Raw genomic sequence first — 25,904 nt, 5'->3', positions numbered from 1 at the left:
TGAGGAGGGCCAGGAAAGGTGCTCAAGGTTCAGGGACTCGCCTTGTCAATGCTCCTGGCGGCCCTGCATCACACAGAAATCCTTGCTCTGTTTTGGTTTGACTGTGCAGACAAATGCTGGTAAGCATAAATGTATTGGGTCCAAAATAATACACAGAGAACCAGAAAGCAATTTTACTTTTTTCTTGAAAAGCAAATACAAGGACTCAAAAATATTATAGTTTAGGGTTATTTATTGCATATGGTATATAAGTTTTTGTTTAAATATCTTTTCAATAAAACTTACTTAACCTTGCCACTCTATTTGATGCTGCAACCTGTGGTCTGCCTCTCCTTCCTTTCCAAAATTCACTCCCAGTTTCCTTTATCCTGCTTTACTTTTTTCTATTTCCACAGTTGTGATGACCATATTACACATTACATAATTTACTTGTTTATTTTTTATCTGTCACACTACTAGAATTCCAGTTCAACAAGAAGCAAGGATCTGCCCTGGCTGGAGTGGCTCAGTGGATTGCACGCTGGCCTACCCACCAAAGGGTTGCTGGTTCAAATTCCAGTCGGGGCACATGCCTGGGTTATGGGCCAAGTCTCCAGTAGGAGGTGCGAGAAGCAACAACACATTGATGTTTCCCTCCCTCTTTTTCTCCCTCCCTTCCCCTCGCTAAAATAAATAAATAGAATCTTTTAAAAAAAGAAGCAGGGATCTTTGTTTTATTTCCAAATGCCTTGAATAATGCTGGTACCTAGTTCTATAAATATGGAAATAAATGAGTCAGTAAACAACTTTTAGCTGGGAAATAATAATTATTATTTACTACCTTTTACTATGTGCCAGGTACTATTATAGCTGCTTTACAAGCACATTAATTTATTTAATCCATACAATAAATCTATGAGATGGAACTACTCTTACCCTTATTTTAATGGTTAGCATACTGAAGTCCAGAGATATTAAGTATCTTGCTCCAAAATTAAACAACTAGTAATTACAGAGCTGAGTTTTAAACCCAGGGAGTACAGATGGCTGATTAAAACTTACCCTTCTAACCATTACATCAGTGGTTGGTACTCACAATGGTGACCTGAGCCATTTCAAGAGAAGACAAATATTATGTTTTGAATATTTTAAGAAGCCAGAGATGTATGTAATACTTATTAGAAAGATACTTGATCAAAATTATTCTAATAAAATATTAATTATTTAGGTACCTGTAATGGGCACTTTAGTTATCTGGATAATTAGATTATACAGATTATCCCATTCCCTCAAATACTTGGTTAATTGTAGAATTACAGTGGGCATATTTTTGTTTCCAAAATTCCTTCTTCTTTTCCTCCCCTAATCACTCTTCCTTTCTTGCTCCACTCTTATCTTTTCTCTTCTCTAATTCTTGATGATCACCATTAACATCATAACTATCATCACCTTAACAAGGTATCACTGCTACTTTAAACTGGCTCATTGCATTGTATGAGGATGCTTCCTCCCTGATACTATGAGATCCAAAGTTTTAGTTATAACATTTATTTAGGTCCCAAATTATTCTTGCTACTTCAGATAACCTTAGGTGTTATTCTTCATTAGAAGTGGGTTGTGTATTAGCAACCCCAGTGAAAATATACGTAGCCAAGGTCACCACCACATTGTAGACTTCTAACATTCATGAACTGTGTTCTTACCAGAGCAATTTCATAAGCCAAGTGCCTTTGCCTTGCTGTTTCACTTTGCTGTAATTTTCCAGAGCTTACTGTTTGACCACACTAAGATGTGAGTCCTTATAGTCATTGTATCAGAAAGAAACACCACAAACCTCTCATATCTACATTATACTTGTTGACAAGTGCCACAGATATTTTCAACATAATATACTGTCTGGTCTAAACAGAATCATATCTGACAGGCATTCCCTTCACCTGATCCTGGTTTATTGCCAAACTGTGAGGACAATCTGCTTTGCCTTAGGAAGTAAAACCCGACGTGATTCAGTGCTTAAATGCTGTGAACCCTGACTCACGGACCGTGCTTCCATAACTAACCTCCAACCATTTAAATGTCAGAGACAATATGATATTTCGATTGCTATTTTCTTTTAGGGATGCTATGCTACATCAATCTGCTTCAAGAAGGTAGAGCTGAGTTCAGAATAATTTCAATGGAAAAACAGCCTAATCTTTGCTACTGTGGACAAGAACTTCTATTCGTGTAAATGAACACTTCATTTGATTGGAGGATGAGGGGTGGGAGTCTTAGGAAGATTGCTTTAGGCAGAGCAAGTGAATGAATAGCACAAAGGGAAGAAGAGATAGTATTAGGTGACCCCCCCAAAAAACACAGAAAGATAATCCATAAATATTTTTAGGAAGGTAATTTTTGAGTTTTTGTGAAGAGCATAATATTACAATATTGGTACCTTTAAAAGTTTGACTGTACTACAAATCCAATCTGTTATGCATTAATACTATATCATTGATTTCATTATATTCTGTTAGATGATAGTAAATTCTTGATCTAATTCTGCATGAGGAATATAGTCAATAATATTGTAATAACTATGGAAGGTGCGGGTGGGTACTTGAAATGTTGGGGGGAGGGCACTTAGAAAAGTAAATGAATGTCTAACCACTATACTGTACACCTGAAACTAATACAAATAATACTGAATGCAAACTGTAATTGAAAAATAAAATTTAAAAATAAGAATTTAATTGAATTATGCCCTGGTCCCTCAAAGTAAGAACCTAAGAGTTCAGCTAGAGAAATTTGTCTTTACATATGCCTAGTTTAATCCCATACCAGTTATAAATTCTCAGAAACACAGCTGTAATTTCAACTGATTTAATTATTGCCTTGTCACCTCACCAGTGACCCAATTTCGAAGGGTTACCACAATACACTCCCTTGCTGTGTTGTGGGGCCCTACAATAGGTGAGCGATATGCTCTAAATGGTTGTTAAGAGTATTTTTAGACATGGCCGAGGGCGATTATGAAGGCTTTCTTCATGCAGAGACACAGGAGGTCTCACGGGGCTTTTTTTGTTTTGTTTTGTTTAAAGGTATTATTTATTTTTAAAGAGAGGGGAGGGGAGGGAGAAAGAGAAGGAGACAAACATCGATTGGTTGCCTTTTGCATGCCTCCAACTGGGGACCTGGCCTGTAACCCAGGCATGTTTCCTAACTGGGAATTGAACCTGTGAACCTTGGGGTCTCAGGCTGGTGCTCACTTAGCTACACCAGCCAGGACTAATCAGCTATTCTTGGTAATTGACTGTTCAGCTCTCTCTTTCCCTAGCTCAGCTGAGCTCTGACAGTAAGAATGTTGCAATACTGATATGTTGCAAAAAGTAGAGGAAATTCAGAGTTGACATCACAAGGCTTGTTAAATGTTTAAAGAACAAGTTCCATAGCAGAGAAAAGGGATGTATTCTCTATTGCTCCAAAAAGCAGAACTAGGACCAATTGGGAAATAATAGGAAATTAGAAATTGAATCATCACCAGTCACTGTAATTATAATAAACATGGGAATAGACAATATTTCCAGAGCTTTTACTGCATGCCAGGCATGAGGCACAATGCTAAGAGCTATACAAAAAGTATCTCACTTTTTTGTCATTGCTAACACCTTTTGAAAAATAAGAACCTAATGCTAGTAAAAGAATTGCTTAATGAGCTTACCATGAACATATACTAGCTGAGGCAGACTGACTGCCTTTTATGATCATGCAGAAATAAAAATCTCACATTTCAGGAGAGGACAAATTAGAAAAGCAATGGTTCCCTCAATTGACTGATCATCAGAATCACCTAAATAGTTTTTTTACAATAATACAGGAAAATGGATGTTTGGTTTTTAAAACAGAATACTACACTGTTCATCATCATTCCCTTTACCTTAGTCCCCTGACCCAAGGTCTGTTTTAGGAAAATGCTGATTAAAAGCATCTAGAGAGAGAGCCATGACATCTATGTTTAAAAAAAAATACAACCCTTTGGTAATCTGATTTTGAATTAGTATTAGGAAACATCAATTCTAATGTCTCTCCTAATTCTAAGACGAGAAGTCTCAGAGCCAATATTAAATAATATTAAAAGAATAAAGCAGAATTTAAAATTAAAATTATTTTAACATGGAATTTAAGCAGTTTTATTATTAAATGATTCATATGTTACAATGTAGGTAACATATTTAATACAAGTAAAAATAAACACTCTTGTATTTACTACTCAGTTAAAATATTATTTCCAGTTTACTGACTGTCCTCCATCTTCTCCTTCTTCTGCAGAAGTTCCTGCTATCCTGAATTTTATGATAAGTGCCCTAATCTCCCAATGCTACTTTATTTTATTTAATATAGTTCTTTTTTTCTTCAAATTATTTGTGGGCTGCTAAATAATAAATGATATTTTACTAGAGGGTAGACACAGGTAGCTCAAATACATGTTTCAATGCAGTGTGGCTAAACTGAGCAGCTGATGAAAGCAGGTTTTCTTCCTGGCAGACTGATTTCTCCTTGTAACCATTTGCATTATGGTGAAAACACTAAGCATCATCATTCTATGGTATTTATGTGGGTTGCCCACAAGACATAGAGTTTTCAACCTGAAAATTTAAAAGCCAGGTCTTGGGAAAAAGCCACCTCATAAGGATTTTTCCCATAAGGCCCACCCCAGGTGATGGCTTGAACCTGAAGTGTACCTCTGTCCAATGCTTCACTTTAGTAAGGTCATCGTTTAGCCCAGGGGTGTCAAACTCATTTTCACCAGGGGCCACATCAGCCTTGTGGTTGCCTTAAATAAATAGTATTTTATTTACTATAGTTCTAAAATAAGTCATTTATCTGGTAGGGTAAATACCTCTACCCTGTTCATTTTCTTAAAGACTACTTACCTATTTTCTCCTTTGTCTTCCATAAAAATTTATGATTAATTTGAACCAATAGACCAATTTAGAGAAAATTGATATATTTACATTGGGTCATCCTATTCATGAACATGGCACATAATTCTATTTATTTATTCCTGAAGTGCTTTCAATTAAGTTTTGTATTTTTCCCTAAATGGCACAACTATATACTAATAGATTAGCCCTATAGATTTTATGCTCTTATTAACATTTTGGATTCTCCCTTTTTATTGAATTACATGTATAATACATATTGCTAAGATATAGAAATGCAACTGAGTTTTGTATATTAAGTGTATCCAGTATTCTTTCTAAACAGACTTTTAAAACCTAATAACTTCTTTAAAATTTCTTTGGAGTTTTCTACATAGACCAGTATATCATCTGCAAACACTGAAAGTTTTGTTTTATCCTTTCCGAACATTAATAGCTTTTACTTCTTTTTGTCCATGTTATGGTGCTGTGCAGATTCCCTAAAACAGTACTGAATATAATAGAAATATCGTGTCATTCATGGACTTACTATGAATTTTTTACCATTAAGCATGATATGTTCTCTAGGTTTTTGTCATATATTGAGTTGGCAAAAAGTTGTTTTTTATTTTTTCCATAAGATGGCTGTAGTAGCACTTAGTTGTCTTTAACTCATTCGAGACAATTTTGTTAGATTGTATTGTGACAGCTGTCATATTAGTATGCATTTAAAAGAAACTTACCAAAATTGGTAAATTTTTGTGTAGCCATTTTAATATTGAAGATGGAGGAAAATATGCAACATTTTCAGCATATCATGCTTTATTATTTCAAGAAAGGGGAGAACTCAACTGAAACACACAAAAAAGATTTGTGCAGCGTGTGGTGAAGGTTCTGTGACTGACTGAACACATCAAAAGTGGTTTGTGAAGTATCATGCTGGAGGTTTCTTGTTAGATGATGCTCCATGGTCGGGTAGACCAGTTGGAGCTGATAGTGATCAAATTGAGACATTAACTGAGAACAATCAATGTTACACCACACAGGAGACAGGGACATACTTAAAATATCCAAATCAATAGAGTTATTGGTGAAAATGAAAAATGTGTCTCTTATTTTATGGAAAAAAACTAAGTGGACTTTTTAGCCAATGTAATAAACTTATCAAGTTAATTTTCTTTCTGATACACTGGGGATTTTTTTTTTCAAAAATCACTACTGAGTTTTACTTTTATTAAGTGATTTTTTAATTTATTGAAGTGATTATATAATTTTGTCCTTTATTCGGCCAGTATAGATTAGATTAGCTGCTATTAAATCAAACTTTGCCTTCCTGGAATAAGTCTTATTTGGTCATAACATATTGTCTTTTTATACATAGTGTGTTTAGTAATTTTCTACTTACACACATGAGTGAGCATGGCTTGTAACTTTTCTTCTTATTACATTCCTGGTCTGATTTGAATACCGAGGTTATACCAGTTCCATAAAATGAGTTGGAGAATGTTCCCTCTTTTTATACTAAATGCAAAAATAAACGTAGGATGGGCCTTTCTAGGGTCCTACTTTTTGCAGAAATCTGCACTACCAAGTCTCATTTTCGGAGGCCCCAGACTTTTCTCCTGTGACCTGCATCCTGCTAACTAAAAATCTAGGCTTCTGAGATCAGCAGACAGCCCCCAGGCAGGGCTTCTTTCCGCTCCTTTCTCCCTGTATTTGCGATCCCACAGAGCGTAGGACATGAGGATTTTCCTTCCTTCCTTGAAAGCTCAGCCATGCATGTAAGATGATGATTTTTATATTTTATTTAGGAAATGAGAGTGAGGCATGTTTTAAGTAGAGAGAAAGATGAATAATATCTTCTGTTCATAAGAAAGCTTTTCCCCCACGATGAAATAGAATGTGCTTGAACGGGTACAGGGAAGTATTCCTAGCTCGGGGAGTTGGGGGTGGAACAAAGAGGGCGGTAAGCGTGCGGGGCTCTGAGACGAGGCAGAGCATGTGCATTTATTTGTGAGGTGGCAGCAAGGACAAAATGAGATGCAGCTCTGATACTGCAAGCCGTGTCGCTATGTTAAAGTAATTCAGCTTAATGTATAATAAAACAACAAGTTAATTTGAACAATTCTATCAGCTGCAACAAGATGCTCCCTCTGCAGTCATCAGCACTATTTCCTTTGGTTTTACTTCCCTGAAATCTTCTCACGCTCTGCCACTTAAAACAAAACATTAGTAAGCATCCCCGAAAAGCAAGTACAAAAAGGCTGGTAATGAGATTGGTTCACTAAGAGTATAGAAACTGAAGAGCAAGCCAAGGATTTTACTGGCTGTTTGGATTATGTGAAGTTTGCCTTGCTTTGTACCTGCGCACCTTTCTGGTATTAATGTTCGTTACTTACTGGTCCATCTGTGGTACGCAAGGGCCTACTTCTCTCCCCTTCCCACAACTTTACCTCATGGTCAGAAAGGGCACTTGGCCACTTAACAATTCTCACTGAGCACATAAAGGAAAGATTGGCATATTCATGGCTCTCTTCGAAACCACTGTCGTTTATTTTATGTTGGTTCCACCTCAAAGCTACGATGGAATGGTAACTTTAAAAGGTGGTGTTTGTATTGTTAAATTATCAAATAACTAGTCTCCCAGCCAGGATTATACTGAGACAGTGAAGTAGGACACAAACCTACCTTCTACTGTGGGCATAGGCTTTTTGTCCCTATATTTATGGAGTGGGTACCCACTGGGGAAACAAGATCAAAATATTACCTTCCTTATATGCATAATATCAGAGATTTTGAAGAAGAACAAAAAACCCATAAATGTATACACACAAAACTCTCTTATCCTGAAAGGCTAACTAAATTCAATATTCTCATGAAATAATAGGGAAATGTAATATTTTTTACTATATGTGCTGCCGAAGTGAGCACCAGAAAATATAATTTTTTATTAAGTATGACAAATGACATGGGGGAACTTAATGGATTCTATCATCATTTCCTATTTGTATTTATTAAAGATTTTTGAGTAGTTTCTTCTTTGATCCTTTCTTGCAATAGACCTGTTTAGTGTTTAATATTGTTTTAAAAATATATTTATTTTTTATATTTTTGTACCTAATCTCAAGAGCTGAGCCCCACTCAGCTGAGCCTGAGGGGACAAGCATACCTGCATGGCTGATTTAGGGCTCACTGAGCAGGAAATGTTTCTTGTCCAGCCTGTGGGAGTGTATGAATGTCTTCTGTTTCTAGACAGTATCCCGCTCCATTTCACCTCTGCACCCCACCCTGGACTCCCAATACAGTGGTAAATGCACCTTGTGGCATTTGACCCAGCCTGCACATTTAAATTTCAGACTAGCTTTGAAGCAATTTGGATTCGAGGAAGATTTGCATCATTTTTAATCCACAGAATCAAGCGACATTATCATAATTCTTAGATGTCAATATAGAGAAGTACGTTAAAGCCACAGTCTTCGTGACAAATACTAATCTAAAAGCTTCAATTTTAAAGCTTCTGTCTTTTAACACTAAAAATGTTGTATAATCAAATTACAGATTAATAATTGTCACAAAATGTCCAAGAACTTTGAAAATTGTTTTAAAAAGTCAGACAAATGGAAGATGTTATTATCATAAGCAGAAAATCATTTGAATAAAGACCTTAAAGGAAATTAAAAACATAACCAACTACATCCATCACTGCTCTAGACACAACCATCTTTCTCTCTAGTCTGGATTCCTGCATAGTCTCCTAACTGGTCTGCACAGAACTGCCAGAGTGATCTCTACCTGTATCCCTATGACACCTGTGTGTCAGATTCCCTAACTAAAATCCCCTCACCGCTTCCCACTAAATGTTGAATAAAGGCCACATCTGGTATGAAGGTACCCCTGGCCCTCAGTGTTCTAGCCTTTGCCTCACTCCAAACTCATAATCAGACACTCCTCCTCCCAGGTTACTGTATTTGAACTACACTCCCTGTTCCACTGTTCGGCTAGACTCAGTCTCACCCTTGTTCCCCTGGCTAAATAAAGCCTTTTTGGCTCCAGGTCTCATTATAAAGGTGTTAATTCAAATGTTATCTCAAAAAACATCCAAAAAGCTACCCTGGTACTCTCTAGCACACTGTCTTATTTTCTACTTATCACTTAACATTATCTGATAATTCCTAGTTTATTTGTTTATATTTATAAATTAGAACTCAAGTTCCACAAGAGACCTTGTTTGTCTTGTTTGAGACAGTTGCATGAGAGCCTAAAACAGTGCCTGAAATGTTACAGGAAGGTAATAACCATTTGTGGAACAGGTGAGTTGAAGAATATTCTCCAGTAATCAATAGTGAATGACAGTAGCTTCTGAGCAAGGGAGTTATTTGATATATTGTTTGCAAACACATAGCAGTTGTGTGAAAATATGATTAGATTTGGAAGAGATTAAAAACAGAATAGCTGGCAGAAATCCATGATGAATTGCTTTATTAAACTGAATTTAAATGAAGAAGGACTGCTCAAAGAATTTGTATTGTCAGGGAGAAAAGATGGAAGTGTTTAGTAGTTAAGGCCAGCAGGGTCTTAACCCTTAGGAAGCCGGTAAGTAGGGTTGCAACCGACAGAGTGTAACTGTAAACAATTATTCTCAGTAAAAGATTTGACTTTGGGTGGTGGGCACACAATGAGATACACAGATGATACATCATAGAATTGTATACTAGAAACCTATATAATTTTATTAACCATGTCACCTCAATAAATTTAATTTATAAATAATAATACAAATTATTTTATGCATATGGAAATAAAGTGGAGAAAACATTTTAATTAATATTTACTTTTTATTTGTAGAATAAACTCATTTTTAATTCATTAAAAACAAAGGAGACATAAATGGGAATGAAAAATCAAGTCCAGATATGTACACTTAGGAATCAGTGTTATATAGGTGATAGAGAAATCTTCACAGAAAGATGAATGTCCCTTAAGAGAAGGCCTACTATTAAAGTAAGGCTGGGTCACTACTCTGCACTGCCTCAGTTCCCTTCTTAGTGAAAGGGTGATAATGATAGACCCCAGTAGACTGCCTAGCTCAGCCATTCATGTGCAAAGGGTAAAGCAGAAGTGTTAGACTTTGAAAGAAAGAAGTAATTTCTTCAGTGAGGAGGTGTCTACATATACTGGGTAATGGTAGGAAACTGTGCCCTATACACTCAGGATTCTTGGAGAAGGGAGTCACGTGGTCATCATTAGTGACCAGTGGTGACTGAAACCAAATTCCTGATTCCTAGGAAACACATGAAGACTGTAATCAGAACTTTAAAAAAAACCAAACTGTTTCTAAAAGTTCAAGTCTTTAGTTTTTTCTTGTTTGCCACATATTAAATATCACCTCACTTAGTACTTTATAAAATAAAAGAAAATAACAGCTTTGTAAATCCCTGGAGCCCTCGTTGGTAACGATCATGGATGTAGCACGGTAGACTATTTAGGAAGATAACAGTGGGGCACTGATAATGTAGTGCAGTAGTGCAGTAGAGTAACTGAGAGTATGAACTGTGAGTTGCTCAGCTTTTTATTTTGAAAATGGAAAAGAAATAACACTTCCCCCTTTCATCTGGAATTAATGAGACAGACAAAAAGAGAAGTAAATTTGACCTTAGATAAAACCTGGAGATAGCTGTAATTCAAACCATGGTATATGAGAAAGGACTGCCAAATTCGACAGTGAAGGTCGTATAAGGTACAGTGAGAAGAGGAGCGAGTAGTCTTACAGCTACAGCTCTCAGACGAAACAAAACACAACGATCAAAATTAGGTATCCCACTCTGAGCAATGAGGCCAATGATCCTTTACAAGGGTGAAAAAGATATGCCCTGGACACCGTGTAGTGGTAAAGTAAATCAAGAGAGAAGCAACAAAAGAGGAATTGCCCGGACCTAGTAATTTGAGGAATAAAATGTGATCAGTCTGGCAGCTGCTAATCTCAGCCATCTGGAGAAAGGTAAAAGCTAAAAGAATTTATGGATACACAGCCCTGTGTCATCAGGTACGTTGTGAATCATGGGAAAGCTATTTTTGCCTGGGGCACTCCTGAATAATAATAATAATAATAATAATAATAATAATAATAATACAATATTAACAGTGGAGGGAAACTAACACAAGGTAAACACAAAGACACAACAAAAATAAAGGTGAAAAGGAACAGAAAAGCAAATGACAAGAAAGAGGTCTACCAAGATACAAAAAAAATCCCCTGAGGAAATGAAAATTGTGACAAGCACACTATTTTGTAGTCAAGAAATAATTCAAGAAATATAATGAAACCATTCCCTCTGTAAGATAAGACTGCACAGGAAATATATAAAGGCTCAGGGAATACATAGTTAAATAGCATCCAAACATAGATCATTAGAACTAAAGAAGAAAAGAAGCAAAGGAAAACAAAACAGAAATGAAAAACTGGAATAAAAGGAAATGGACACTATTGAAAATAAAGAAAGAGACAAAAAGGGTGGGACTGAGAAAAGTGAGAAAATGTGGTGAAAATACATTCAACATATAAAGGAATTACAAATAAAACATAGATATGGAAGTCCAACAAAAAGTCCAACGTATGTAAAACTGCTCGTGGTGGGTGGAACACCACTACAAGGATGCATAAGTAAGTAGCTAGCAGTGGCTGTCTCTGAGGAAAATGAACAGGTGGTTAGAAGCAGAGGATTGGGAGAATTAACTATCGCTACGTAATTTTGCTGCCTTTTAAATTTTTGCATATAGAGGGCGGGACAAAAGTAGGTTTACAGTAGTGAGTACACAAAACACAATTTATTTCTATATTATTTAATTATTGTATTATTTTCCCTACAAGCAACTGCAAACCTATTTTTGCTCCACCTTGTATGTATTGCCTATTTTTTAGATAAACTTGTTTTACTTCTCACTGAGGATATGTTTATTGATTTTAGAGAGAAGAGGAGGGAAAGGGAGAGAGAAACAAAAGAGGGAGAGGCAGACAGACAGACATTGATGTGACAGAGAAACATGGATCGGTGGCCTCTGGGACATGCCCTGACTGGGCGAGAGCCCGGATTTCATGCAGAGGACAATGCTTCAACCAACCCACCAACCCACCAACCGACCCTCCAACCGAGCAACCCGGCCAGGGCCTATTTTTTAAAATAATAACTTACCGGTTGGTAGGTCTTGGCTTTGAGTCTCGATTCTGCCACTTTCTCGTGCAGCAGTTTATCGTAAAAGAACGGGGGTGTCTTACTAAGACTGGGTGGCTTATAAAACAACAGAAATTATTCCTCATAGTTCTGAAGGCCGGGAAGTCTAACATCAAGGCCCCAGCAGGTATTGGATTTGTAGACAGCCATCTTTTTCTGTAACTTTACATGGTAAATGTTCTCTTAGGTGTCTCTTTCATAAGGACACGAATCATAGGTTATATGGACACTAATCATATTGCTAAGTATCTCTATCTTTCTCTATCTAGATGCAGATTCATAAATGTAGTTGTTTTAGCCACCTGCAGGGCCCAGAATACTGGGCACTTTGACCTTACTCACCTTCACATTCCCCTATAATCCTCACGAGTAAGGCATAGCCACACTGGACATTTTCACAGAATTTTTTAGAATCAGTTCTAGCCCCGAAGCCTTCTTACAAATGCAAAGCCGTTGACTAAGAAGAACAGCATTTATCTGATGTATTACATCACATGTAAATACTTTTTTATTCCAAATTACCTAAGTAAATGTTATCTTTATAGTATTATTCTTTCCAAAATGAGATTTGTCTTTGTACTGAAGAGGGTACCTAGTGGCATCAAATGCCATAACAAGTTTTCAGTGGATGGCACTGAAAACATGATCTGCACACGCCTTATACATTTTTCTGTAACTAATATGGACTCATGACCAGGAAACATCTTGAGTTAAATAATTTGATTTTTCCCTTAATGATCTTCCTTCTATTTGCCCAAAACATTTAGAAAACTGCCCCTAATGCCTTTTTCATTCTGTCTCTGTTGACATAGCTCCACATCCTAACACACTCTTAAAATTTCCTATAACTTCAACTGAAGTAGTTACTTCTTATGAAGCTCATTTTCCTAATAGTTATAAAAGATTCAGTGGGCAACTGGTGCTATGAAGGTACTGTTTTTCTTGAAAGTGCTATTAAAATAAATTGGATTTTTTAAAATGGTAACATCAAAGAGTTCCCTTTTTAAGGAAACAAATTCTAAATAGACTATGAACTGGCAAGCTGAACACCCACATCCTCCAACTCATTTTTCTTTTGCTTGCCGAAAGAATGTTTATTTTCTGGATTAGAAGAGAGAATCTCCTGTGTAACATTTATACATTCTATTCTGATTCCAGGCACCGACTTGTAGAACAAGGAAAACAAACTTCTCATATCTAAAGAGCAGATGACCAGCACTCACAATAGCCAGTGGGATGCTCCTGATATTCTATTTATATTTTATTGATGTAGAAATCTCTAACTTGTCTACTAATTGATGTTTTGGAATATGATTTAGCAAAAATCAACTTTCAAATCACTAATAGTCCTGATCTTTAATGCAGTTTTATCAAATGAGTAATATGTAAGCCTATGTATTGTTGCTAGAGAATTTACAAACAATAAAAATGGAAGAGTGAGCTGGCATTACTTCCTGAGAAAAAGCCCCTATTTAGAAAAGATAATAAATATTTAAGCAGTACTGATTTCCCCTATTTGTGATAAATTTTAAATTTCTAAAACATGAAAATACATGAAATTGGTATCTAATAAATAGGGATAATCTAGCAATGAGGAGCAAGTGGGATCATGTACATAAAGCCCTTAGCAGAGCCCCCGGCACGTAACAGATGCTTAACAAATGATAGTTAATATAATATACATATAATTGCTACAGCAAAGCAGTAGCATAATTAAGAGCTTAGTCTCTGGAGTCAGGCAAACTGGATTCGAATCCCATTCACAGTTGCACATAGGAGGATTAAACTAATGTTCACAAATTGCTTAGCAAATACCAATCATGTAATGAATTAAAATACAGTTTGCTATAATCCATCATAAAATCTTTTTTTTACTTCTTAGAACATTTATTCATTTTTAATATATTTATTGATTATGCTATTACAGTTGTCCCATTTCCCTCCCCCTCACTCCACTCCATCCTGCCCACCCCCTCCCTCCCACATTCCCCCCCTATAGTTCATGTCCATGGGTCATAAATATAAGTTGTTTGGCTTCTCCATTTCCTATACTATTCTTACCCTCCCCCTGTCTATTTTCCACCCACCATTTATGCTACTTATTCTCTGTACCTTTCCCTGCTCTCTCCCCCTCCCACTCCCCTGTTGATAACCCTCCATATGATCTCCATTTCTGTGGTTCTGTTCCTGTTCTAGCTGTTTGCCTAGTTTGCTTTTGTTTTTGTTTTAGGTTGTTAATAACTGTGTTTGCTGTCATTTTTACTGTTCTAATTTTTATCTTCTTTTTCTTAGATAACTCCCTTTAACATTTCATATAATAAGGGCTTGGTGATGATGAACTCCTTTAACTTGACCTTATCTGGGAAGCACTTTATCTGCCCTTCCATTCTAACTGATAGCTTTGCTGGACACAGTAATCTTGGATGTAGGTCCTTGCCTTTCATTACTTGGAATACCTTTTGCCAGCCCCTTCTTGCCTGTAAGGTGTCTTTGGAGAAATCAGCTGACAGTCTTATGGGAAGTCCTTTATAGGTAACTGTCTCCTTTTCTCTTGCTGCTTCTAAGATTTTCTCCTTCTGCTTAATCTTGGCTAATGTAATTATGATGTGCCTTGGTGTGTTCCTCCTTGGGCCCAGCTTCTTTGGGACTCTCTGAGCTTCCTGGACTTCTTGGAAGTCTATTTCCTTTGCCAGAGTAGGGAAGTTCTCCTTCATTATTTGTTCAAGTAAGTTTTCAAATTTTTGTTCTCCTTCTTCTCCTTCTGGTACTTCTATAATTCGGATGTTGGAACGTGTCAAGATGTCCTGAGGTTCCTAAGCCTCTCCTCATTTTTCCAAATTCTTGTTTCTTCATTCTTTTCTGGTTGGAAGTTTCTTTCTTCCTTCTGGTCCACACCATTGATTTGAGTCCGTTTCCTTCTCATCACTATTGGTTCCCTGTCCATTTTCCTTTGTTTCTCTTAGCATAGCCTTCATTTTGTCATCTAATTTGCAACCAAATTCAACCAATTCTGTGAGCATCCTGATTACCAGTGTTTTGAACTGTGCATCTGAGAGGTTGGCTATCTCTTCATTGCTTAGTTGCATTATTTCTGGGGCTTTGATCTGTTCTTTCATTTGGGCCTTTTTTTTTTTGTCTTGGCGCACCTGTTACATAAAGGGGTGGAGCCTTAGGTGTTCACCGGGGCAGGGTAACGCTGGTGGCTGCGCTGTGATACTGTATGTGGGGGAGGGTCAGATAGGGAGCAATGGTGCTTGCCCCACTCTCTGCTGGATTTCAGTCACTCTGTCCACTACCCACAATCAAATTGGGCCCTTCTGGTGCTGATTCCCAAGTGGGTGGGCTTGTGCACGCTCTAGGCCCCTGTGGGTCTCTCCAATGAACTCTCCTGTGAGGCTTGGAGTTTCTCCTGCTGCCGCCTCAACCCCCACGGGTGTTTTCAATCAGAGGTTTGAGGCTTTATTTCCCTAAGCTGGAGCCCTGGGTAGCTCAGTCTGTTTTGCTCCCCCACCATTCCTCCAGGTTTATCTATGCAGGAATGTGGGGCCGTGGAGTCTGCCAGCCACCACCTTGTGGGGTCTGCTAGCTGCAGCCTAGTCTGCCCCGCTCCACAATCCGCCACGTCTCTGGGTCTGCCAGCCGCACCTTGCTGTGAGTCCTCCCTGCCCGGCTGCCAGTCTCTGCCCCTCCTACCTGTCTGTATGAATGTTTCTTCTTTATCTCCTTGGTTGTCGGACTTCCATACAGTTTGATATTCTGTCAGTTCTGGTTGTTTTTTGTTTTTAAATTGTTGTTGTCCTTCTTTTGGTTGTGTGAGGAGGCACAGTGTGTCTACCTATGCCTCCATCTTGGCCAGAAGAACCATAAAATCTTAGTTTATTAAAATCACATATATGGTCACAATGATAAATAAAAATCCTTCTTAGACTAATTACTATTTGCCTGTTACCAGTACACAAGTAAGACGAAAGTTCAACAAGTATTTTACTTTTATATACATCACAACTGGAAAATTAACAAATTTGGGTTTATCCAAAACAAAGTCAGTTTATGCCTTCTTACTCTCTTGGAATAAACTTCAGTTGTAATGCACTTATACTTAATTTAAATGATGTAAGAAGATTAAATATTGTTTACTGAGGGCTATGTAATGACTTTCTACTAAGTTATCAGAAGATTAAACATTGTTTATTGAGTGCTGCTTTGTAGCAGACACACTCAGCTAGAGCTGTCGGGAAGTAAAAACACACAGTCTGCATCACTAGTCTCCTCGCTGTCTCAAGGAGAGAGAAGACACCCATCAAATTATTATACTGATCGAGAGGTATAAGTACACAGCTGGCTGAGTGACATATAAGAGACATACATAGTGGTGTGAGAACTTATAAATCATACTGTCACAGGAGTCAACAAAGACTTTACCTAAGCACACACTGACTGGATTTGATGGATGAATAGGAGTTAACAATATAAAGAAAATAGATAAACTATTCTGGGCAGAGCAGGTATCAGGACAAAGGAATACTGGTAGAGAGAGCTAGACACATTTTAGAAGCTGAAAATTCAGTGTAACTGAAATATAAAGAGCAGGACTATAGAGTTATATAGAAGTGTCAGACCATTTCGTGGATGGTTTGGTATTTATTTTAGGAGCCATGGAAAGTCATTAAGGAATTTTGAGCAGTAGGATGACATGCCATGTGTACAGTTGCATTCTGAAATAGCCAGCTCTGGCTATGGCAGGGAGAACATCGTGGTGTGGGGCAAAAATAAACATAGCATGCCACTAAAAATGTGGTGGAAATCCAGGTCAGAGCAGGGGAGTAGTGATGGAGAGGAACATTGAGATTTAGGAGATATTTAGAAATTTGCTTTAATTTGAAAATTATTCTCAAAAATAAATATGTACCCATTTTCATAAATACTTTACACAAATATATAAATACCAGATCAACTTTATATGTATAAAAATTATACCAACTCTGGTGGGGTTTTTGTGTGTGTGTGTGTGTACTGCAAATCATAATATTTTCGTGATTAAGGGCAATGTATATTAATTTTTAAGTCAAAGATCCACTCTTTTCTCAAGCACATCATAGAGGTTTTCTCCAAAAGCCTGAAGGTATTAAGTCATTCTCATATGGGGATGGTATTGATTCATCCTTACTACCGAACCACAATTATTATTTTTTTACTACAGTAGTATGAATTTATTTTGTTATAATATAAAAATTGTAATAAATTATTCACCTTGATAAAAGTTATTAAGATGAATCTGTTTTCAGAATCCCAAAGTGTGCTGTACAACTGAGAAGATACTTTAGTACAGTCATGCGCTACTTAAAGACAGGCGCACATTCTGAGAAACACCTTGTTAGGCGATTTCACCACTGTGCAGAAATCACAGGGCACACACATGCAAACCCAGACGGTACAGCCCACCCCACACCCACACCTAGATGGCATGGTACAGCCTATGGCTCCTAGGCTACAGGCCTGTATGGCGTGTTGCTGGCAGAACAACATGGGATTAAATCAAGCACAAACAAGCAATATATTGATTCTTAATAACATTGTTATTACACGTATAAATATCCAGGCAACACAAATAATAGTGATCATTTCATCAGAAAAACGATTGAAGAATTATATATGTATTCAGGAAAACTTTTAAAATGATCTTGTTTTGTCAAGACAAGTTTCTATTCCCTGGTGATAAAAACAGTTCATAGTATAGCCATCGGTATTGTACGTAGTTGCCTAAATTCCGAAAGTATTTTCTCTGCTCCCCTGGAATATTTAGTGGTGGTGTTTTCCAAATTTCTATCAGCTGTGTACAATCAGTATCACTTTTTATTTGATATTTTTCTTTAAATCAACTTACTTTGTAAGTTTAAATAATATATTTATTAAAAACTATATGTATTAATATTTTTATTGATTGCCACATGTTTTTGTTACTTCATTCCACCTTTCTCTCCCTCTTTTGGTGAGTCAAATGTTTATTTTTATTCCCTTTTTCTTTATTTGATTTTTTGCAGAATTTTATTACCCTGTTTATTCTAGATATTAAAACTGCATCCTTGCTTATTAAAGTCAACATCAAATTAGCCCTTTTATCCCTCCCTGAGCAATGAATGGAATATAATATTTTAACTCCACTTTCACCTTATTGTGGGTATGTATTTTATTGCTACATATGTTACAGACCACACATGACATTTTGTTTACCTTTTGTAGTCAATACTATTATATAACTACATACATATTTTCCTTTCACGTGGTCTTTAGGCTTTTCTAAAGTTTCATGCTTCTATGTGGAATAATTTTTCTTCAACCTAAAGAACTTTTAGTATTTCCTGTAGTAAAGTTATACTGCTGAATTATTTCAATTTTGTTGAAGAATTTTTTTCTCTTGTTATACTGGTATACAGAAAAAAGTTCTAAGTTTACTTTCTAAGAATTTTTAGCCATTGAAGATGTCATTTTAATCTCTAGCTTCTATAATTTATTAAAAGATCAGCTGTGAATCTTATTGCTTCATTTTTAAGATAACATACATAAAATACTTAAATAATATATATTTTAAAAATATAAAATATATAAAATCTTCTTCTGATATTTTATCCTTTTCTTTGATATTCAACAATTAGATTACAATGTATTACCTTGGTGAGACTTTCTTTTTATTTATCCTTCTTTGGTTATGTTGGGTTTTTGAATCTGTGATTTGATGCCATTAACCATTTTTGGAAAATTTGTGGTTACTTTATTTTTAAATATTAATTTTTCGACCGATTCAATGTGTCTCTCCTCTCTTGGGATTCCAATTGCACATATAGTTGAACTTCTCATGATAGCTTATATTTTTTCTTATGGTTTTCCTCATTTCTTTAATTATTCATTTCTCTCAGTTTCATTTAGATATTTTTAATGGGTTTATCTTTAAGTAAATTTATAGTATTTTTCTCCATCTCCCTCCACTTGTTAAAATACACCCAATGAGTTCTTAATATTATATATTATGTTGTATAGCTCTAGACATCAACTATTATATTTTAATTATTTGGTGAAATTCTCTACTCACATATTTAGTGTACCTTCTATTCTTCAATATATTAATAATGGTTATTTTGAGGTCTATAACTACTAAATCTAATATTGGATTATTTATCTACTTATTTTGTTTGCTCCTTGTGATTATTGGTCACACTTTCCTGCCTATTCATGTACCTCGTAACTTTTTGTTACATGTGTACATCGTATACAAGTAACATAAAGGCTCTGATTGATTTTCCTAGACGCAGTCTCCCTTTCCTTCTGTCAGAGACACAGAGGGGGTGGTTAATCACTTCCACACAATCATGGATTGAGATTGGTCATTGGCTGGGTTAATATGTGAGTGCTTATGAAATCCTGAACTGTGAAGGACTTCTTTGAGTATTAAAGGAGAACTCAATGGATGAATGCAGTCATCGTCCCAGTCTACACACACACAGTACCTCTGGTAACTGTTAGAATAACCATTACTTTTTGTTATTGTTGATGATAGGGCCATAAGTATCAGTATTATATAGAATAGTACTATACTATAGTATACTATAGTATACTATACTATGCTATGCTACACTATACCGTTCTGTACTATGTAGAATAGTATAGAATCATTTTTTTTCTTTAACTGTTAAGCCTGACACACGTGCATGGTGTGATTCTAAAATGTGTCATACTGTTAAATATAACTGATTTTGTTTAAGATCATTCTTCAGATAGCCTTGGAACAATTTTAGGTTTTTAGATTTTTTAGGCTATAACTAGAGAAATACATTTGCTGAGGATGTTAGAGTTAGGCAACCCAATCATACATCCAGCCAGTCAGTTTAAAGACAGTTTAGTAATATCAGTCTCGATGCTACAGTTCTTCACTTGATAAAGAATATTATACACTCTCCACCTTAACCTGATGATTTTTCTCATCATTAGCATTGGTGCTGCTTTCGTAGCACCGTAAGATGTCTTTTATAGTAACAAACTATAGAAATGATCCCTGAAAGTACAGTCTTGTAAGATGTCTTTTATAAACCATTAATTTTTTTGCTCCATAGAGCAAGGTGGAAATCGTGACTGCATGGTGAAGCAAAAATTGAATTCTAGATCTGATATCTTAACCTTCAGATATTAAACCCATATCATATTTACACTCTTAAAGTACTATTTGGTAATATTAAATCTATTCTTCAATGTCAAACTTTTATGAAAGATAGCTCAATAAGCTTAAGTATTTTATTTTTCACTCTCTTGATCTTAGTGTGGATATGTTATTAGAATGACAATTTTCTCCTTAAAAACTCTTCCATAAAGGGCTTAAATCTTTCAATAATTGTTTCAACCTCATTATTTTATATTTGTAGAAACATTATAATAAAAGGTGAATGGGGATTAAAGGAGCTATTACAAAAGGTGACAGTAGGCTACAGGGACAAGGTAAGCCGGGTCTCAAAATTCAAAAAGACTGAGGCAGAAGGACAATACACAACCAAAGTCAAAAGCCATATAGTTTCTTTGGTGGAAGAGTATAATCCCAGATCCTTCACTGGAATTGGCTCTTACCTTCCCGAAGCCACCAATGGATAGTGTGATTTAGAGCTGCTACTATAAAGTGGGAAACACTTTCTTTTCCATCATTGAAAACACCCATCACAAACTTCACAGAGAATAAAAAAATCTACAACTTTGATGATTGTGAGTTTGAAAAAGAATGTTGGACTACCTATTCCTTCAAAGATTCTTTTCAGGATGATTCAATCTATGATTTCACAAAGTTGAAATGAAGAAGGATAATATAAAATCATAAGCAAAAAACAGTGGACATCTGCACTGAGTCTAAAGGGCAGAAAGTTTGCTTAAGGATATGGGTAAAAGATACTCTACATTTGACAGATATTATTTTAGGCACTAAAAATATGTTCTACAGTAGAGCTTCACAAACAAACTATGGTAATAGTCAAGATTTGGTTTATTCTTCATCTTTCTATCCATGTAGAACATTGTGTGGTCTTACTGATCATAGGTAGTTTATAGCTTACACCATATGATTCATATGCCTCTTTAATAATGAGTCCACTGTCCATGAATTTGAAAGTTGGAGCAATGTCAAATCACTATACAATTTTCTAAATCCTTACTCTCAGCTTCTGTATATCTCCTTGTAAAATGGTAGGGACTCTTGGACCACAACAGGGTTTTGCGGGACAAGGCACCCCTTTCCTTTGGCCTTTTGGTTCAACTTCATCCTCATTTCTTCATAAGAGGACAAAATCTATCTTATTTTGGTTGGCCAAGTTCATGTTAGGGTGCTTTCTTTATACAGCCTACCATCATTTTGCATTAAAATCTGCCTCCCATGTCATGGTTATACACTCAGGTAATTTTTTTTTTTCCTCCCCTTCTCCCTTACCTTCTGTCTTCCACTGCCCCCTTTCCAATTTCTACTCCAAAAAAGTTGGTGGTGTGGTGGACTCAAATTCTATCCAGCTGGTGCTATTGGCCTCTGTTCATTCAAAGGCCCAAGTTGACTGTCCACTGAAGCCAACAAACAATCACATGATTCCAAGATTTACATTCTTACTTCACAGGGAGGTTGAGATACACTTTGGTCTCTAGTTTAAGCTCTCTATCAGCTTTGTAGAGAATCCTACATTAAGGCATCAAACACTGGTGTTTGTATTAAGAAAGTAATACTTTGCATTGGCAACTTGGAATTCCACATGAAGAAAAGCTGATGGAGAGATGGGGTTTAAGAATTTCAATATTACCAGCTATTATGCCATCAAATATAATTTAAAATTAAATAACATAAAGGCATTTGGATGGCTTAGTTGATAAAGTAGCCCTTGAGAGCAAACTGATTGATAAAACCAGGTTCTAAGTTAAGCAACTTACAACTGCAGGTGATATTAGGTACACAAGAAGGAGAATTCTTTGGGCACTATGGGAGACTCACCTTAAATTACAGATCTTCGGTTGACTATTTTTGGGGGGTTCTAGTGAGGAGAGTAAAACACTGGTATTGATGCTAAATTGGCTACCATGGATTCTGCTCCTCTTCCGCTTGTTTTGAACCTTTTTCCCCCTTTTGTCTGTTTCTCAGCCAAGGCCTGATGAATAGTTTGCTTTTTCATGGAAAGTTAGTTTCTGTTGCAGCAAGAAAATGTATTGTAGAAAATAAATATTTTTGGCCCAATTAAAGTAATGAAGGTTAGATAGCCAAGGCCTGGGGAACTAAAGAGCTGAGCAAAGAGAAGGAAACAGATCACTCTGCTTCTCAAGCTTGGGATCCCAGTAATAAGAGGTATAAGTAGACACTTGTGAGGTTAATAAGCTTGAGGTTGGCAAAGGATTTAGGAGCAATTAGCAAAATCAAAGTTTAATTTTATATGTGATTTTCTCTAAATAAACTTAACTTCAGAGTTTGTGAACTTTGGACAATTAGCAACTTTGTGAAATTGACATCAAGAATACTATCACTATTCTCACCTGCTCTATTTGTGTGTACAACCAAATTATTCATGGCTACAAAAGGCAGCGTGAGACTACAAACTTGATCGTGAAATGCTGTTACTGCAGAGGAAATAATGGGTTTTGAACGGTGTGGGTTAGGCACTGTATGCTGTAAGGCACAGTATGTGTGCATTGTTGACTAGTGGTCTGGGCAAGTGGGACTCAGGACAGACTGAGTCCCAATTTAATTATGGTGGAGATGGTAAAGAAGCCAGCCTATTCCAATAAACAATATCCGTGGCTATTGATCCTGAAGAAGGAACTAAAACTGCACTCGAGCCTCTGAGACTGAATATTAAGTAACCAAAGCAATTAAAATAGGAAATTAAAAAACAAAGAATTTTGTATTTTAATAATTTGGAGAATTTAGCTTCTACAGAGAAAATTAGATAATTTGATTTTCATTTCTCAGAAAGATTTTAATAACAAGAGTTTATATAGTTCAACTGTGGAACATTTTTATGGTGCTTGACTTTTCATATTTTGATTAGGTTTCCCAAATCCCATGGTATAAGAATGTAGATGTCCTGAGTAGTTTAATTTTAATAAGTATATACCCTAACTTTCTAGAATAAATGAGTCTCAAATGAATTTGTATACAGTGATCCAGTTATCATAGGAGCTGAACTTCCCTATATAAACTCACCTTAAAGGAAACAGTCTTAGAATGGAGAGACCAATTCTGCATAATTAAATTCTCTTAAAATCGCAGCACTATCTGACATCTAGCCCCACACCAGCCAAATATAGAACAATGAATAGTTGTTAGAAGGAAGTTATTAAAAGTAGTTTAAGTTCCATCCAAAAGTCTAAAGAGATATATTTACTAACTTTCATCCATTCAATAATTTAGTTGCACCACAGTAGAAAGTTTGTTAGCAGTGAAATGTAATTACAGAAAACGACATAAAATCTTAAATTTGAGGGCTAGGCTGACATTACTTAAGATTCAAACTACTCTAAAGAAATCTGTGTTAAATCTTTTGCTATAATTCACATTACTAAACAGAGATGGGCAACTGAATATCTAAGACTTGGAGCCAACATTTTAGGATCAAAAATACAGCACCTAAGTTGAAAACTTTTCTGAGAATATGGTATGTTGTTAATAGTCATGTATAAATTATAGTCTCTTATAATGTCTCAAGACTGATATACGTGGCCACCTTGTAAATCCTGACACACATATGCCGTTGCACAAATGTTTCTATGAGAGTAAAGGTAACCTTTAAGGATTACAGTTTGTACTGTTGTTTCTTAATAAGATTCTAAATCCTGTTTGGAACAATGAATGATACTCATAGAAAATAGACAACAGAACCAGAAGTCAGATGATCTCACAACATCCTTTTTTTCACATTTTTTCCTTTTACTTAATTCTGCTATTACCTGTTTGAATCCTATAAATTACATGGATTTCAGCAGTGTGCATATTTTGCTTCTGCTACCCACTAGTGTGATTTGTTCCTCTTAGATGTGGGTGATGATGTTTGTGTGACAGGTCGGATGTGCTAGCGACAGGGCAGTGGGTACCCTGCAGGCATTCTAGTCTGTGGTGTACACTGACAGCTGTAGGTGGCCAGCTGTCTTCTCCACTATTATAAAGACCTCTGTTTTTAAATCCTTATTTTTATCCACCATCCTCGGGTGATGCACTGAGTTCCAGGGTATTTGATTTTGACATCAGTGGCTGATGCTCTTCCAAACAGGTGTTAATTGTTCTTTTCCTTTTCTGCAGCCAAAGCCATGTGGAAATGAAACTTAGGCTGCCTCTCCCTATTTCAGCACCAGGTACCTCCAACATAGCTAATTGGTCACAAGTCCTTAAAAGTTTACCACCCAAATAACTAGAAAATTTATCATCTCCTCTTCATTTTCACTGCTACTTCCTTTTATTTTTTAAAATTATTTTATCATTGTTCAATTACAGTTGTCTGCATTTTTCCCCCACCACTCCCCCACACCCCAGCCAAACCCACCTCTCTCCCCTGCCTCCACCCTCTCCCTTGGTTTTGTCCATGTGTCCTTTTATAGATCTTTGTTTTTCATTCAGATTTTTGCAATAGTGTCCCTCTCTTCATTCTCATAAGCTAACGATTCATTTTACACAGTACACAAGTTGACTTTCCGAAAACCTAGATCTATATCGTTAATTCTACTAATTAAAATACCACAGGATTTTTAAAGCTTTCTGTAAAAAATGAAACAGACAGCCACCATCTATGGTCCTCAGCATGGGGTACTTTTCACAATATGGACTTGCCTCCATCTCTGCCCTATCTCTGTGCACACTCACCTTACCTTCACTTTCTCCACATAGACATTCTTACAGTTTCCCAGATTCACGGTGCTGGTTTCTAATTCATTGCCTTTGACAATCTGTGCTCCTGAGTTTGAAAGTCTTTTCTCCCATAGTCTGTATGGAAATCCCTATTATTCCTCCACACCTACCTAGCACAAGAGATCACACTTCTGTTATTACTTTCCTGATGTAGCCCATCTTCTCCTGTTTTTAGTCCACTCTTCTAATAAAGCTTTTATTGACTATAATTATTTGTGTATGATTCCATATCCCCTATTAGTGTCTTAGCTCCTGGAGAGCAACATCATGAAATAATTATAGAATTAATGTATGGTCCAGGCTTCATTTTGCTTTGTTTAATAATTTGAGGCTACCGTTTAACAAAAAGTTGGTATGTGGTAAGTACAAGTTGGTTTAAAGCTTAGGTATTAGTTTTATTTCTTGATGTTATTCTGTGTTATAGTTGAGAATATAATAGTTAAATAACACCTGAACTGAACATTTTTCTGTATTTTGATGTGAATTAAAACAGTAAAGTTATTAAAAATTAAGAGCAAAATTTTTTACAAATAATTTCTTTAGAAATAAATGAAAGTTATTGCATAAATGAGCCAGCTCACTAGTGGTAGAAATATCCATATTATTGGAGATATGATTTGTATAAAAGCAAATTCTCTTTTGTTTTCCAATCATTTATTTCCCTCTCCATCATTTATTTTTAAATTTTTTTAAAGACTTTATTTATTTTTAGAGAGGGGGAGGGGAGAGAAAAAGAGAGGGAGAAACATCAATGTGCAATTACCTTTCATGCGCCCCCCACTGGGGACCTTGCCTGTAACCCAGGCACGTGCCCTGACCAGGAATCAAACTGGTGACTCTCTGCTTCACAGGTCGGCACTCAATCCACTCAGCCACACCAGCCAGGGCTCCATCATT

At 36.2% G+C, this 25,904-nt stretch overlaps 1 protein-coding gene and 1 pseudogene across 4 annotated transcripts in view; both read right to left on the bottom strand.

Annotated features, from left to right (window-relative positions):
* UNC13C (unc-13 homolog C) overlaps nt 1–25,904 on the bottom strand; it is a 543,682-nt gene that overhangs the window by 362,455 nt on the left and 155,323 nt on the right. The gene's annotated exons all lie outside the window — the stretch shown is intronic.
* On the bottom strand, nt 20,016–20,169 carry LOC112312160 (small nucleolar RNA U3; annotated as a pseudogene).

Source organism: Desmodus rotundus, chromosome 7, assembly GCF_022682495.2.
Source record: "Desmodus rotundus isolate HL8 chromosome 7, HLdesRot8A.1, whole genome shotgun sequence".
Classification (NCBI taxonomy): domain Eukaryota; kingdom Metazoa; phylum Chordata; class Mammalia; order Chiroptera; family Phyllostomidae; genus Desmodus; species Desmodus rotundus.
Note: the sequence above shows the minus strand (reverse complement) of the source record. Positions and strands in the feature narration are given on the sequence as shown.